Genomic DNA, 14,639 nt, shown 5'->3' with positions numbered 1-14,639 from the left:
ACACCCCCGCTAGCGCCCACACCCCCGCTAGCGCCCACACCCCCCGCTAGAGCGTACACCCCCCGCTAGAGCGTACACCCCCCCCCCCCGCTAGCGCCTACAGCCCCGCTAGAGCGTACACCCCCCCGCTAGAGCGTACACCCCCCCGCTAGCGCCCACATTCCCCGCTAGCGCCTACAGCCCGCTAGAGCGTACACCCCCCGCTAGAGCGTACACCCCCCGCTAGAGCGTACACCCCCCGCTAGCGCCCACACCCCCCCGCTAGAGCGTACACCCCCCCCCCCCGCTAGAGCGTACACCCCCTGCTAGAGCGTACACCCCCTGCTAGAGCGTACACCCCCTGCTAGAGCGTACACCCCCCCGCTAGAGCGTACACCCCCCCGCTAGAGCGTACACCCCCCGCTAGCGCCCACACCCCCTGCTAGAGCGTACACCCCCCCGCTAGAGCGTACACCCCCCCCCCGCTAGAGCGTACACCCCCCGCTAGAGCGTACACCCCCCCGCTAGAGCGTACACCCCCCCGCTAGAGCGTACACCCCCCCGCTAGAGCGTACACCCCCCCCGCTAGAGCGTACACCCCCCGCTAGAGCGTACACCCCCCGCTAGAGCGTACACCCCCCCGCTAGAGCGTACACCCCCCCGCTAGAGCGTACACCCCCCCCGCTAGAGCGTACACCCCCCGCTAGAGCGTACACCCCCCGCTAGAGCGTACACCCCCCGCTAGAGCGCACACCACCCCAGTTAGAGCGTACACCCCCCGCTAGAGCGTACACCCCCCGCTAGAGCGTACACCCCCCGCTAGAGCGTACACCCCCCGCTAGAGCGCTCACCCCCCCCCCCGCTAGAGCGTACACCCCCCGCTAGAGCGTACACCCCCCCCGCTAGAGGGTACACCCCCCCCGCTAGAGCGTACACCCCCCGCTAGAGCGCTCACCCCCCCCCGCTAGAGCGTACACCCCCCGCTAGAGCCCACACCCCCTGCTAGCGCCCACATCCCCCCTTCTAGCGTGTCCCCCCCCCTGTAGCGTGTCCCCCCCCTGTAGCGTGTCCCCCCCTGTAGCGTGTCCCCCCCTGTAGCGTGTTCCCTCCTCTAGCTTGTTCCCCCCCTCTAGCGTCTTCCCCCCCCCCCTCTAGCGTGTCCCCCCTCTCTAGCGTGTCCCCCCCTGTAGCGTGTTCCCCTCCCTATCTAGCGTGTTCCCCTCCCTATCTAGCGTGTTCCCCCCCTGTAGCGTGTTCCCCCCCTCTAGCGTGTCCCCCCTCTCTAGCGTGTCCCCCCTCTCTAGCGTGTCCTCCCCCCTATCTAGCGTGTTCCCCCCCCCCTCTAGCGTGTTCCCCCCCCCCTCTAGCGTGTTCCCCCCCTCTAGCGTGTCCCCCCCTGTAGCGTGTCCCCCCTGTAGCGTGTCCTCACCCTGTAGCGTGTTCCCCCCCCCCTCTAGCGTGTTCCCCCCCTCTAGCGTGTCCCCCCCCCCTCTAGCGTGTCCCCCCCCCTCTAGCGTGTCTCCCCCCCCTCTAGCGTGTCCCCCCTCTAGCGTGTCCCCCCCCTCTAGCGTGTCCCCCCTCTAGCGTGTCCCCCCTCTAGCGTGTCCCCCCATCTAGCGTGTCCCCCCCTCTAGCGTGTCCCCCCATCTAGCGTGTCCCCCTCCGCTAGCGTCTTCACCCCCCCCCCCCCTCTAGCGTGTCCCCCTCCCTGCTACATCGTACACCCCTCTCCGCTAGCGTCTACACCCCCCCCCCCCCCCCCCGCAAGCATCATCTCACAGGAAGGTCTCTCTCCAGCTTGCCCCACGGTACACCACCACCAGCCATTTTTATCTTGTTTACTTTTTTTTCTTCTTTCTTTCTCTCTCTCTCCTTTTCTTATTCTCCCTTCCCTCTTCTCTCTCTCTCAATTCTTCTCTTCGTTTCTCTCTTATCTCTTTCTTCCTCAATTCAAATTCAAAATTCAAATGTTTATTCAGGTAAAGTACATGCAAACACGGGGTGATACAAATAGTGATGAATATATAGATAGAGCTAGTACATACAATGCCTAAAGCCACTATTACGCAAAGCGTTTCGGGCAGGAAAAACACTATAGACTAAAACTTAATACTAATCGAGATTAAAGTATAAAATGTGTTGAGAAAATATAAAAATAAAAAGTGGGGGAACATGGCAAAGAAACAGCAAAAATACAATTTGGTCGACAAATAGCATTGTTTAAAAAAAATAATAGACATGGGTTGACATTATAGGGGAAAGGTAGGTTACAGGGAGTTAATTAGGTAGTGCTTAATGTGTAGTGCCTCGCAGATATCTAGCCGCCTGCTAGATATATAATACCTGAAAGATATTGTTAATAGAAACGTTATCCCTACAGACAAAAATCAGAAGATACAATTGACGATTCCTATTTATACTCTCGTATAAAGTTCGAGTTCGTATTTATACTCTCCAGACACAAAGCAGAACGCTTTAAAAGAGACCAATGTCGTCTATGCCTTCAAATGCCCACTTGGGGACTGTAAGCCCCAAAGAATTCAGTATATAGGCAAAACAACAGCATCTCTTTCCAGGCGATTAACGATGCACAAGCAACAGGGCTCCATTAAGGAGCATATAATCTCTTCCCATAACCAGACCATCACCAGAGAAGTCTTAACAAAAAACACGGAAATCATCGATAGATACAGCGATAGCAGGCGGCTAGATATCTGCGAGGCACTACACATTAAGAAGTCGACACCAGCAATCAACAGCCAATTAATGCACAACTATATTCTACCCACTTCAAGACTCCGTACCAATATAAAAGCATCAAGAAATATGGGCCAATAGGCCCTCTGCAGTTACTTCCATTCTTCTCTTTAACTTACAAAATATTATACCCATTGTTTCGTGTTCTGTCTTGTATTGAAAGTTTGTTTTCACCTCATCCAAAACTGTTGTAACATATCACCTCACCCAAATGCAGGTATAAAAAATCGAAGATGTTTAAGCTCTGTTCAGTTACAGTTGTGTGTGCGTAAACTAAAGTCTTTGAAAATGTAATAAGTTTTATGAAATGCGTTCAAGTGTCGCGTCAGACTAGAAATAAAAATGAATTTTGGAGAATTGATTTTTCAGTTACCGTCAACAGTGAAGAAAAATGTAAGAAACATTGAGAAAATTCGTGTTAAAATTATTAATCTTACTTTTTCGGTCATATTTAATAATAAAAAATATATAAATATATAAATATATATATAAATATATATATAAATATGTAAATATATAAATATATAAATATGTAAATATATAAATATATAAATATATAAATATATAAATATATAAATATATAAATATATATATAAATATATAAATATATATAAATATATATATAAATATATATAAATATATATAAATATATAAATATATATATAAATATATAAATATATATATATATATATATATATATATAAATATATATATATATATATATATATATATATATATATATATATATATATATATATATAAATATATATATATATATATATATATATATATATATATATATATATATATATATATATATATATAAATATATATATATATATATATATATATATATATATATATATATATATATATAAATATATATATATATATATATATATATATATATATATATATATATATATATATATATATATATATATATATGAGAGGATGTGCAGTGTCTTAATATCTAACATATTCAGAGGCTGAGTAGGGGTACCGAGTGATGTCTGGGGCCAAGAGTTAGATATTGTCCTAATAGCAGCTTCGTGTTGAGTAATATTAGAGGACGTAAATGGCTTTAGGTAGTAGAACCCCAAGCACAATTAAATACCATAGTTGAGATAAGGAAAGATGAGAGAGTAATAGAGCGTCACCAGGGCAGGACGAGGTACATAATATCTGATCTTAGAAAGAATGCCAACAGTTTTTTAATCTTTTTTTTTATATATTTAGAACACACTGTATACCAGCCACGTGTTGCTGTGGCTCAGTCTGGTTAATGGGAAAGAAGGAAAAGAGAAAGCGCACGTTTCTAATATGTTAAATTTCACAATGCTTGTAGGTATAAGCATTGCATAATAAGCAACAATATTTTTGTCGTTTCATTGTCTGTGGAGATATAGAGATTGTCTGGTTTGCCGACTCGATCTAGAACACGCAACATGTAATTGTTCATGTGAGAAGCAATCCGTGTCTAGATATAAACTGCACAATTCTAAAGATTGGCCCTGAGCTTGGTTGATGGTGATTGCAAACGCCAATCGATTTGGAAATTACAATCCCTTAAACTGAAATGGCATATCTATTGGAATTATTGGAAAGCGAGGAATGAGGACATCTTCACTTTTGAAAGGTCCTGTCAAGATTGTTACTTCTACGACGTTGGTGATTAATATTTTTACTGCAAGCTAGGTGCTTGGCGTTGCAAAGTTTTTGCTGGTTGATATTTGGTAACATGATAATTGGCATGCAGATTTTCAATTGCTGTACGTGTGATGGTATCCCTGGCAGATCGAGTGAATTCAAAAATTCTCTTGGATATGTTGACCAGACCACACACTAGAAGTTGAAGGGACGACGACGTTTCGGTCCGTCCTGGACCATTCGCAATCGACTTGAGAATGGTCCAGGATGGACCGAAACGTCGTCGTCCCTTCAACTTCTAGTGTGTGGTCTGGTCAACATACTTCAGCCACGTTATTGTGACTCATCGCCTTCTCTTGGATAATTAACTGCTTCATCTGCTATTCAGTAATTAGAGGACGTAAGTGACACAAAGCTGCTATTAGGACAATATCCAATTCTGGCCCCAGACATCACTCGGTACCCCTACTCAAATCTCTGAATATGTTAGACATTAAGTCACTGCACATTCTCTCATGTGTATTATACATATATAAAACGCTAAACTATAATGCCAATCCTGATCTCAAAAGCTTCATAGAAGGTTGTAACAGAACCCATGAGCACCACACCAGAAATAAATACAGTTTTGATATTCCTAGAGTACGACTTAATCAAACTAGAAATGCTCTACAAATCAAGGGGCCCAGAATGTGGAATGACCTTCCCAACCATGTTAAAGACTGTACCTCTCTCAACCAGTTTAAGTTAAAAGCGAAGCTATACCTAATAAATTCCCTGTAACCTACCTTACCCTTCTATTGTCAACCAATGTCTGTTTTTCTTTAATGAGCGCTGTTTGTCGACATAATTGTATTTGTGCTGCTTTTTCATCTATGTTTTCATTTCTTGTTTTCATTCTACTCATTATGCTCAATTAGTATTAAGCTTGTCATTTAAGTTTATCATGCCCGAAACGCTTTGCGTAACAGTGGCTTTAGGCATTGTATGTACTAGCTCTACCTATAAGTCAACCAACCTTTGTAAAAATTTATTGTATGTATGTACCTTACCTAAATAAACATTTTATTTTATTTTATTATTTTATTTTATTTTGGGTAGTAGAGCCCCAAGCACAAATACCATAGTTGAGATATGGATAGATAAGGGAGTAATAGAGAGTCACCAGGGCTGGGCGTGGTACATAATATCTGATCTTAGAAAGAATGCCCACAGTTTTTGAAACTTTTTTTGATATATTTAGAATGTGTCCCTGGAAATTCAGCTTGTGGTCAATGAGAATGCCAATTAAGGAATTTGCCATCTAATTTGTTACAAATTTGGGTATTGTTTATTTTGAGATCTATTTGATTAGAGGATTTATTGCCAAACAGAATATAGAAAGTTTTGTCAATGTTAAGGGTGAGTTTGTTGGCAGTTAGCCAAAAATGGACTTTATTTAGCTCAGTATTTACTGTGGCATTTAGAGCAAGAGGGTCAGGACTGGAGTAAATGAAGGTTGTGTCGTCAGCAAATAGAATTGGTTTGAGGTGTTGGGAGGCATTTGGAAGGTCATTATTGTAGATGAGAAAGAGGAGAGGGCCAAGTATGCTGCCCTGAGGAACACCAATGTTGATGGGTAGGGTGGGAGAAATTGTATTATTCACAGAAAAATATTGGAGCCTGTCAGTAAGGTAGGATTTGAGGTATTGCAGGGAGTGTCCTCTGACTCCATAATGATGTAATTTAAGAAGAAGGTTTTGGTGGTTGACAGTGTCAAAAGCTTTACGCAGGTCCACAAATAACCCAACAGGGAACTCATTTTTATCAAGAGCTGTATGAATCGAGTTAAGCATACTAATAAGTGCATCGTTAGTGTTTTTTGGGGGTCTGAAGCCATATTGGCAAGGGCTAAGTATATTGTGTTTGGCTAGATATGAGTAAAGCTGCTTATAGATTAGTTTTTCAAAATTTTTTAACAAGTTTGGCAGGATTGATATAGGTCTGTAGTTGTTAACATCTGTGAGATCACCACATTTGTGGATAGGCGTTACTCTCGCTTTTTTTAGAATATCTGGAAAGGTTTGGAGTTCAAGTGACTTGTTGAAGAGCAAAGCAATAGCAGGGGCTAAAGATCTGGAGGGTTTTTTGTAAATTAAAGTTGGTATCTCCTCAAGGGCACTAGACTTGGTTTTAAGGGAAAGGATTATCTCATTGACGTCAGTGGAATTAATAGGCTTTAGGTACAGAGTCTGTGGATAGTTACCTGTAAGATAGTCCTTAATGTCAGTACTGGAAGATGGAATATCATTTGCAAGGGATGAACCAATGGAAGAGAAGAACCTATTGAACTCAATAGCAGAATCAGAGGCTGAAAGCTGACCATCGTTATTGGACAGGAGTGTTGGTTTGTTATTTAATGACTTCTTTGATCCCAATATTTGTGAAATTGTGCTCCAAGTTTGTTTAATGTTGCTCTTTATTTGGGTAAATTAATCTTCGTAGTATTTAGTTTTGGCTCGTCTAATTATCTTAGATAGCAATAATGAGTAATTCTTTGAGAATTCTTTGGAGACAATTCCTAACTTAGCTACATGATAGTAAGTAAGCTATGTAGAGGTTGTGTGTATGTGTGAGGGGTCCCAACATAGGCGGATATGTTGTTTGGGGTGGGGAGGGGTGTTGGAAGGGTGAGGGGAGCTTCCCCTCGGCGTGAGAGTGCTTAGGGTCATTTGTGGTTTTTGACACCCATTATTTTCTTGGAGCTATGCACACATCCGGAAGTGAGAGGAGGAGGAGGGTGTGAGAGAGCAGCCTCTTGTGGATGTGGTCCATTTGCCATATTCGTTTTTCAGTGTCTTCAGAGAGGTCTTGGAGATGTTCACCCCAGCAGATCTCTCCAACCACTGCCGATTCGTTAAGGAGGGGCGACGTTGTTACTACTGCCGGCAGGCCCTCACCTGCCAACCATCAATCACTCCCACCCCTCATCCCCTCCTCTCCCCATACCAACAACCATTGTTCTGTGCAAAGCCTTTAGTATTATTTATGTTAATATGTGTAAGCTATATCGTAACGTGACCAACATGGCATCAGCATCATCATCATTCTTTGCCCAAATAGCATTTTTTTTTAAGAGCAATAAACGAGGGAAAAGTAAACACATTATATATAAATTTATTTCTTTTATTAAACACTTAAGCGATTTACAACGATAATAATAATAATAATAATAATAATAATAATAATAATAATAATAATAATAATAATAAGACTTCTTCTTGGTGGTTTAGCTAGCAGACAGATGGGGAAAGGCTTTCATTCAGTCCATCGAACGTTCCCAGCATGCTAGTCAACCAGCCAATCTGTAGAAAGGGTTTAGGTAGTAGACAGACAGATTGGGAGTCATTCATCCACTCCATCGAACCTTCCAGGCACGCTAGTCAACCAGTCAATCTGTAGAAAGGGGAAAAAGGTTAAAAGTTTTTTTTTTTTGTCAATGTTGTAAACATAAATACAGACACATTATTATGTTCATCATTCAATCCTAACATATGGCCCACTGCCTTTTGACGAAAGGCGGTGGAGTTTCTGACGGGGGAAGGAAGAGACAATTGCGCATCGCGTCCCGCAGGCGTGGTGCGGCCAGCCTGGGTGGCATAAAAGGCGCGGGAAGTCAGGTCCCGCTCTCACTCCCTCTCCCGACCAGGTCCAAGATTCACGAAGCGGCTCCACGCTCAGCACCACGCCTCATCGACACGTGGGCCAGTACCCTTACCACTTCTACGTTTTGTTTACTGTATACACGGGATTTCTCAAGCAATCGGGCTCCCTCTCCGCTACTATGGTCCCACAACTGATATTCTCCGAACCTTTGGGGCCTTCCACATCCCAGGCCGGTACCGCAGGGGCCCCCTGCCCTACCCAGCAAACCCTAAGGTAAGAGAGTTTCCTGTACAAGTTAGTCAGGACTACCCCCAGTGCTGGCGTGTGTTTGCGCCGTCCCTCGCGGCCCGTTCGTGCCGCTTAGCTAGTTCCCTAGGGCCTTCCGCCTGCTTGCCTCCCTGGGGTTGCTGGCGTTCCTCCAGGTCGGGACTGGTGCGCTGGTTATCTGCGGCGACTTCATGTGGCCTGGTTTCGGTGGTCCTGTGCCCTGGGGCCCGGCCCTATTGCGTGCTCGGTGGACCATTCGTCCCAGGTGTGCCCTCCCCGGTTTGCTGTGCCCCTAGGCTTGCCCTAGGGGCCATGTTTCGCCCGCGCCTGGCCGTGCGTGCGCGGCCAGGCTCCTTCTGTGGTCTGGCATCGCCCTCTGTGGCGACGCCACGCGGCGGTTCCCGGGGTTCTGAGCCCTGGGGCCCAAGCCCGGTAGGCGGCGCCCACGTGGCTTGGAGCTCGGTGAAGCACTCGCCCCAAGGATGCCCTTCGTTTCCTTCCCCGTCCCAGGCGTTTTCCCCGGAACCTGGTTTGTTGCGCCCTCTTGGCTGGCCCTAGGGGCCAGGGTTCGTGATGCGCTTGGACGTGCGTGACCGGCCAGGCTCCCTGCGAGCGTCCTGGCGTCACCCTGGTGGCGACGCCTCCTGGCCGGGTTTTTAGTTGTCTTTGTCCCTAGGGCCCGACCCTAGGGGCCCATGCCAAGGACGGCATCACCCACGTGGCATGGAGCTCCAGGAGCGCTTGCCTTGGGCTGTGTTCGCTTCCTTCCTGTCCTTCTCCCTTCTCGCCCTCGGGCAGGAGACGCCCTTGTGGCGGCAGTGCCCCGGTGGGTAGGCCCAACACTTTCTTGTTATTGGCTGACTTGCGTCAGCCGGTGTCGTCCGGCATGTTCTTCTGTTGTTTGTCTGGACGGTGATGCCCTGCTTGTTCGTCCCAGTTGTTTGTCCGTCCGGTGTTGCTCGTTTTGTCCGTATCTAGGCGTTTTGCCTGGCTGGGGTAGATCAGCCTGTTCGTTCCTAGACGTTAGTCTGGCTGGTGTAGCACAGCCTGTTTGTCCCTGTAGTTTGTCTGGCTGGTGTAACCCAGCCTGTTCGTCCTAGACGTTTGTCTGGCTGGTGTAGCCCAGCCTGTTCGACCTAGACGTTCGTCTGGCTGGTGTAGCCCAGCCTGTTCGTCCTAGACGTTTGTCTGGCTGGTGTAGCCCAGCCTGTTTGTCCTAGAAGTTTGTCTGGCTGGTGTAGCCCAGCCTGTTTGTCCTAGAAGTTTGTCTGGCTGGTGTTGCCCAGCGTGTTCGTCCCTAGACGTTTGTCTGGCTGGTGTAGCCCAGCTTGTTCGTACTAGACGTCTGTCTGGCTGGTGTAGCCCAGCCTGTTCGTCCCTAGACGTTTGGCCGCTTGGTGTAGCCCAGCTTGTTCGTCCCAGTTGTTGTCTGGCTGGTGTAGCCCAGCTCGTTCGTCCCAGACGTTTGTCTGGCTGGTGTAGCCCAGCTCGTTCGCCCCAGACGTTTGTCTGGCTGGTGTAGCCCAGCTCGTTCGCCCAGACGTTTGTCTGGCTGGTGTAGCCCAGCTCGATTCGCCCCAGACGTTTGTCTGGCTGGTGTAGCCCAGCTCGTTTCGCCCCAGACGTTTGTCTGGCTGGTGTAGCCCAGCTCGTTCGTCCCAGACGTTTGTCTGGCTGGTGTAGCCCAGCTCGTTCGCCCCAGACGTTTGTCTGGCTGGTGTAGCCCAGCTCGTTCGCCCAGACGTTTGTCTGGCTGGTGTAGCCCAGCTCGTTCGCCCCAGACGTTTGTCTGGCGGGTGTAGCCCAGTTCGTTCGTCCCAGACGTTTGTCTGGCTGGTTTAGCCTGCTTGTTCGTCCCAGTCGTTCGTCTGGCTGTTGAAGCCAGTCTGTTCGTCCCAGTTGTTTGCCTGACTGGTGTAACCCAGCTTGTTCTTCCCAGTCGTTTGTCTGGCTGTTGAAGCCCAGCGTGTTCGTCCCAGTTGTTTGTCCGGTCGGTGTAGCTCAGCTTGTTTGTCCCAGTCGTTTGCCTGGCTGGTGTAGCCCAGCTTGTTCGTCTCAGCTGTTTGTCTGGCTGGCGCAGCCCTGCTTGCTCGTCACAGACGTTTTGTCTGGCCGGTGGAGCCCGGCTTGTTCGTACACGGATGTTCAGTCTGGCCGGTGTAGCCCGATCTGTTCGTACCCAGTCGTCTGGGATGGCCGGTGTATCCCGGCTTGTTCGTACCCAGTCGTTTGGGCTGGCCGGTGTATCCCGGTTTGTTCGTCCCCAGGTGTTTGCTGGCCCCGGTGTCCCACGTTATGTTCGCCCCAGCCGTTTGGCCTGGTCGGGGTAGACCGGCCCGTTTGTACCTTGACGTCTCGTCCACTCGGTAGCCGCCTGTTGTTCCTGCACGTACACGTTCCCTCCTGTTTCCCTGTCCTGTCCTCCAGCGCAGGCGCATGCCGTCGGGCGGTCTGTCCGCTTGGGTGGGCTATGTTATGTTATTATCTTTTATTTAAGTTTCTAAATTAATTATTGCATTGTTCAGCTTAGTTATGCCTTGTATTTACTTACTATTCCTCTAGCAGCGTTAATGCAGTGTCCATTGCTGTGGGATACTCAACTAATTTTGTTTCACTTTTGAGAATATTATTGCTAGGCTAGCCATTCTCCCTTGATTAATACTGTTTTAATAACCATTCCATCCCTTGAACATTACAGTTTTACGCTATCCAAACCATACCATGCACATTACTGTTTATCCTACCATCTTATCCCTTGATTAATCCTGCTTTAAGCTACCAAATCTTCCCATGATTACCACTGTTTCTTTTATTTGTTCAGCTTATATGCAAGTACATTATATTACGGTCTTATTCTCTTATTAGAATATATTATTCCCCTCCCGTTCTCACTGTTCTGTTCTACTCCTCCAGGGTAGGCGCATGCCGTAGAGCGGTCTGTCGGTTTGGGTGAGCTAGCTACGCCATGTTATCATTTATTTAAGTTCCCTAAATTATTTTATTACTTTGTTCAGCTTTCAGTTATGCCTTGCATTTACTTACTATTCCTGTTGCAGCGTTAAGGCAGTGTCCATTACCGTGGGATATGCAAATATTTTTGTTTTCACTTTTGAGACTATTATTGGTTTACTCTAGACCATCTATTCCATGAATAAGTACTGTTTAATTAACCAATCTATCCCATGAACTTTACAATTTTAATCTATCCAAACTATACCATGCCTATATTACTGTTCAACCTAACCATCCTATACCTTGTATAGTCCTGCTTTAATCTACCCAAATTATCCATGATTATCACTGTTTACTCTTTTATTTGTTCAGCTTAAATACAAGTATATTATATCTTTTATTTGTTCAGCTTAAATACAAGTATATTATAATACGGTCTTAAGCTATTTACTTGTTCAGTTTCAGTTTGTCTTGTATTTACTCCGCTATTTATTCTGTTTCTAGCACTGCTTACGCCTTATGCCTTTCTTACTGTTTTGGCCTCGCTATGTTATTTATATTATTTAAGTTTCTAAGATTAATTTGTTACATAGTCCAGCTCCAGTTATGCCCGGTATTTACTTAATAACACTGTTGCAGTGTTAAAGCAGTGTACATTTCTAGTGGGATACTCAATTAATTTTGTTTTTACTTTTGAGATTATTATTGTTTGAATTCTTCTATACTATACCACGATTAATACTGTCTTAATATAAACAAACTATACAATGAGTAATACGGTCTTATTATAACCAAACTATACCATGAATATTACTGTTCAATCTATACATGAATATTACTCTCTTAATCTATTTTAACTGCTCAGAGTTTATTACATTGGTTTTATTACGATAGCATTGGCTATGTCCGGTATTCTCAATCACTATGGACACTTAACTTTACCTTGCTTTTGTCTACTTGTGTATGTGACGGTTGCCGGTGCGGCAGCTGGGCCTCCCTGCCTGTTTTCCCCCGTTAGACCTGTCGATGCTTACTTTTTCTTTTTCCGCAGTAGCGAGAAGCCGGATCACGCAGCAACTGCAACACGGAAGAGGGCTCGGGCGACGTCGCGTGAGGACAACAGCGCAGTGGGGTGAGGACGCAGCCGACCTTCGCTTCGCCTCCTCCCCCTCGGGGGCCTCCTCGGGCGGCTCTGATGTGCACGGCGACCACACTTCCCAGAGGCCACTGCCGGCAAAGCGGCGGGTGGCACAGCGTCGCAGCCTCCACCTTTTTCGGCCGACGATTGGACGACGCTGCAGGCGCCCATCGCGCAGGCTCGGGGGCCCTCTCATGTCACAAGCCTTCAGGGTATGGGAACCACCGAGGCAGACCCTGCCGCGGCTGCTACAGCCGCCCCTGCCCCCCACCTTCACCGACCGTCGCCCACGGGCCAAGGCCAGGGGGCATAAGTCGAGGCGATGTGCGAGCTCCTCCAGTTTGTCCTCCTTCCTTCCTAGTTTTGTAGCGTAGTTGCTCTGCCTCCCTGAGGTTTCCCTCGCGGCCAGCGGGCACTCGCCCTTCGGGGGGGGGTCCGGCCTGCTGGCCTGCGGGGTGGGGGTGCAGCGCCCGTCCCCAAGTGTTCCGCTGTCCGCAGCTACTACTTTGACTTTACAGACATTCTACTAGTAAGCCCTACCTTGTCAGGTAATTCCTTCCTTGGCGGCTCGGCCTCTGGCCTGGGGTTATTTTCTTCTCCAAATACATATCAGGCTTCCCCAGTCACTATGTTTTCTGCCGCCTGATTATTCTCCAGCTAGGGTTTCCCTTATGTTATGTTGTTCTCTTTGGTGTCCTGTTATACTTAGTATTAGATTTGTTACATTCGCCTCACTGCTAATTCTAGACATTAGGACATTAGGTTTCTGCAGAGTTTGTTACTAGGCTATAAGATTACGTTTTACTACGGGTGTACAATTTAAGATGTTTCGTGTACTTTGCGTTAGCCACGGCTATGTTATACATTTGTTAAGTCCTATTTAAAAGCCTGTTTTACTTCTGCAGAATTATTTATCATGTCAATAAAATTACGCCCCCAAGGCTTGGTGTCTTCCTTCCCCTGATCAGAAAATGGCCCACTGCCTTTTGACGAAAGGCGGTGGAGTTTCTGACGGGGGAAGGAAGAGACAATTGCGCATCGCGTCCCGCAGGCGTGGTGCGGCCAGCCTGGGTGGCATAAAAGGCGCGGGAAGTCAGGTCCCGCTCTCACTCCCTCTCCCGACCAGGTCCAAGATTCACGAAGCGCCCACCCTCCTCCCCCTTTCTGCTGGCTGCCAGTTCTCACGGTTCTGACTACGTCAGTCGTTGGTCCTCACGTTTTCCTCCCGTTTCACTGGGGATGGGTGGGGGGGGGGGGGTGCAGCGCCCGTCCCCAAGTGTTCCGCTGTCCGCAGCTACTACTTTGACTTTACAGACATTCTACTAGTAAGCCCTACCTTGTCAGGTAATTCCTTCCTTGGCGGCTCGGCCTCTGGCCTGGGGTTATTTTCTTCTCCAAATACATATCAGGCTTCCCCAGTCACTATGTTTTCTGCCGCCTGATTATTCTCCAGCTAGGGTTTCCCTTATGTTATGTTGTTCTCTTTGGTGTCCTGTTATACTTAGTATTAGATTTGTTACATTCGCCTCACTGCTAATTCTAGACATTAGGACATTAGGTTTCTGCAGAGTTTGTTACTAGGCTATAAGATTACGTTTTACTACGGGTGTACAGTTTAAGATGTTTCGTGTACTTTGCGTTAGCCACGGCTATGTTATACATTTGTTAAGTCCTATTTAAAAGCCTGTTTTACTTCTGCAGAATTATTTATCATGTCAATAAAATTACGCCCCCAAGGCTTGGTGTCTTCCTTCCCCTGATCAGAAAAAAGTATTACTCACCGCACTATCATCCTAGCCAACTTCGTCACACAACGTTTCACACTCAGCATCACTACCGTTTAAGCAGAATGTTTGCTTACACACAGGCATTTTCATCTGAGCATAACTGAATTTCAACACTTTTTCATCATTCTTGCAAAATTGACCATATTTAAATGCTTCATCAAAGTGAAGCAGGGCGGCCTCTAAGCCTAGTCTGGAAAAATGATAGGCAAAATAAACGGCGTCATTCCCACAGAAGTAACTATTCAAGGACTGAATCCTTTTCTTCATAATATATAGGGTATAGTCTTAGAAGTATGACATAAACTCTTCGAAATATCTTGAATAAGATCCTATTGCAGGATTGGCGTAGCTGTCTAGTATAACTATCTCGCTTCTACCTTCATTCTTATTTACATAGAATGTTATCCAATGCCCCATTTTATTACGAGAACCATGCAGACTCCAGAGTGTTGATTATGAACACC

At 46.5% G+C, this 14,639-nt stretch overlaps 1 long non-coding RNA gene across 1 annotated transcript; it reads left to right on the top strand.

Moving 5' to 3' along the window:
• The first annotated feature begins 7,924 nt into the window (after positions 1–7,924).
• LOC123752232 (uncharacterized) lies at positions 7,925–14,125 on the top strand. Its single transcript, XR_011228183.1, has 2 exons — positions 7,925–8,304; positions 12,302–14,125. It is a non-coding gene; the product is annotated as an uncharacterized lncRNA (long non-coding RNA).
• Positions 14,126–14,639: the final 514 nt, after the last annotated feature.

Source organism: Procambarus clarkii, chromosome 1 (assembly GCF_040958095.1).
Source record: "Procambarus clarkii isolate CNS0578487 chromosome 1, FALCON_Pclarkii_2.0, whole genome shotgun sequence".
Classification (NCBI taxonomy): domain Eukaryota; kingdom Metazoa; phylum Arthropoda; class Malacostraca; order Decapoda; family Cambaridae; genus Procambarus; species Procambarus clarkii.
The sequence above is the reverse complement of the archived record's forward strand: the minus strand, read 5'-3'. Positions and strand labels throughout refer to the sequence as shown.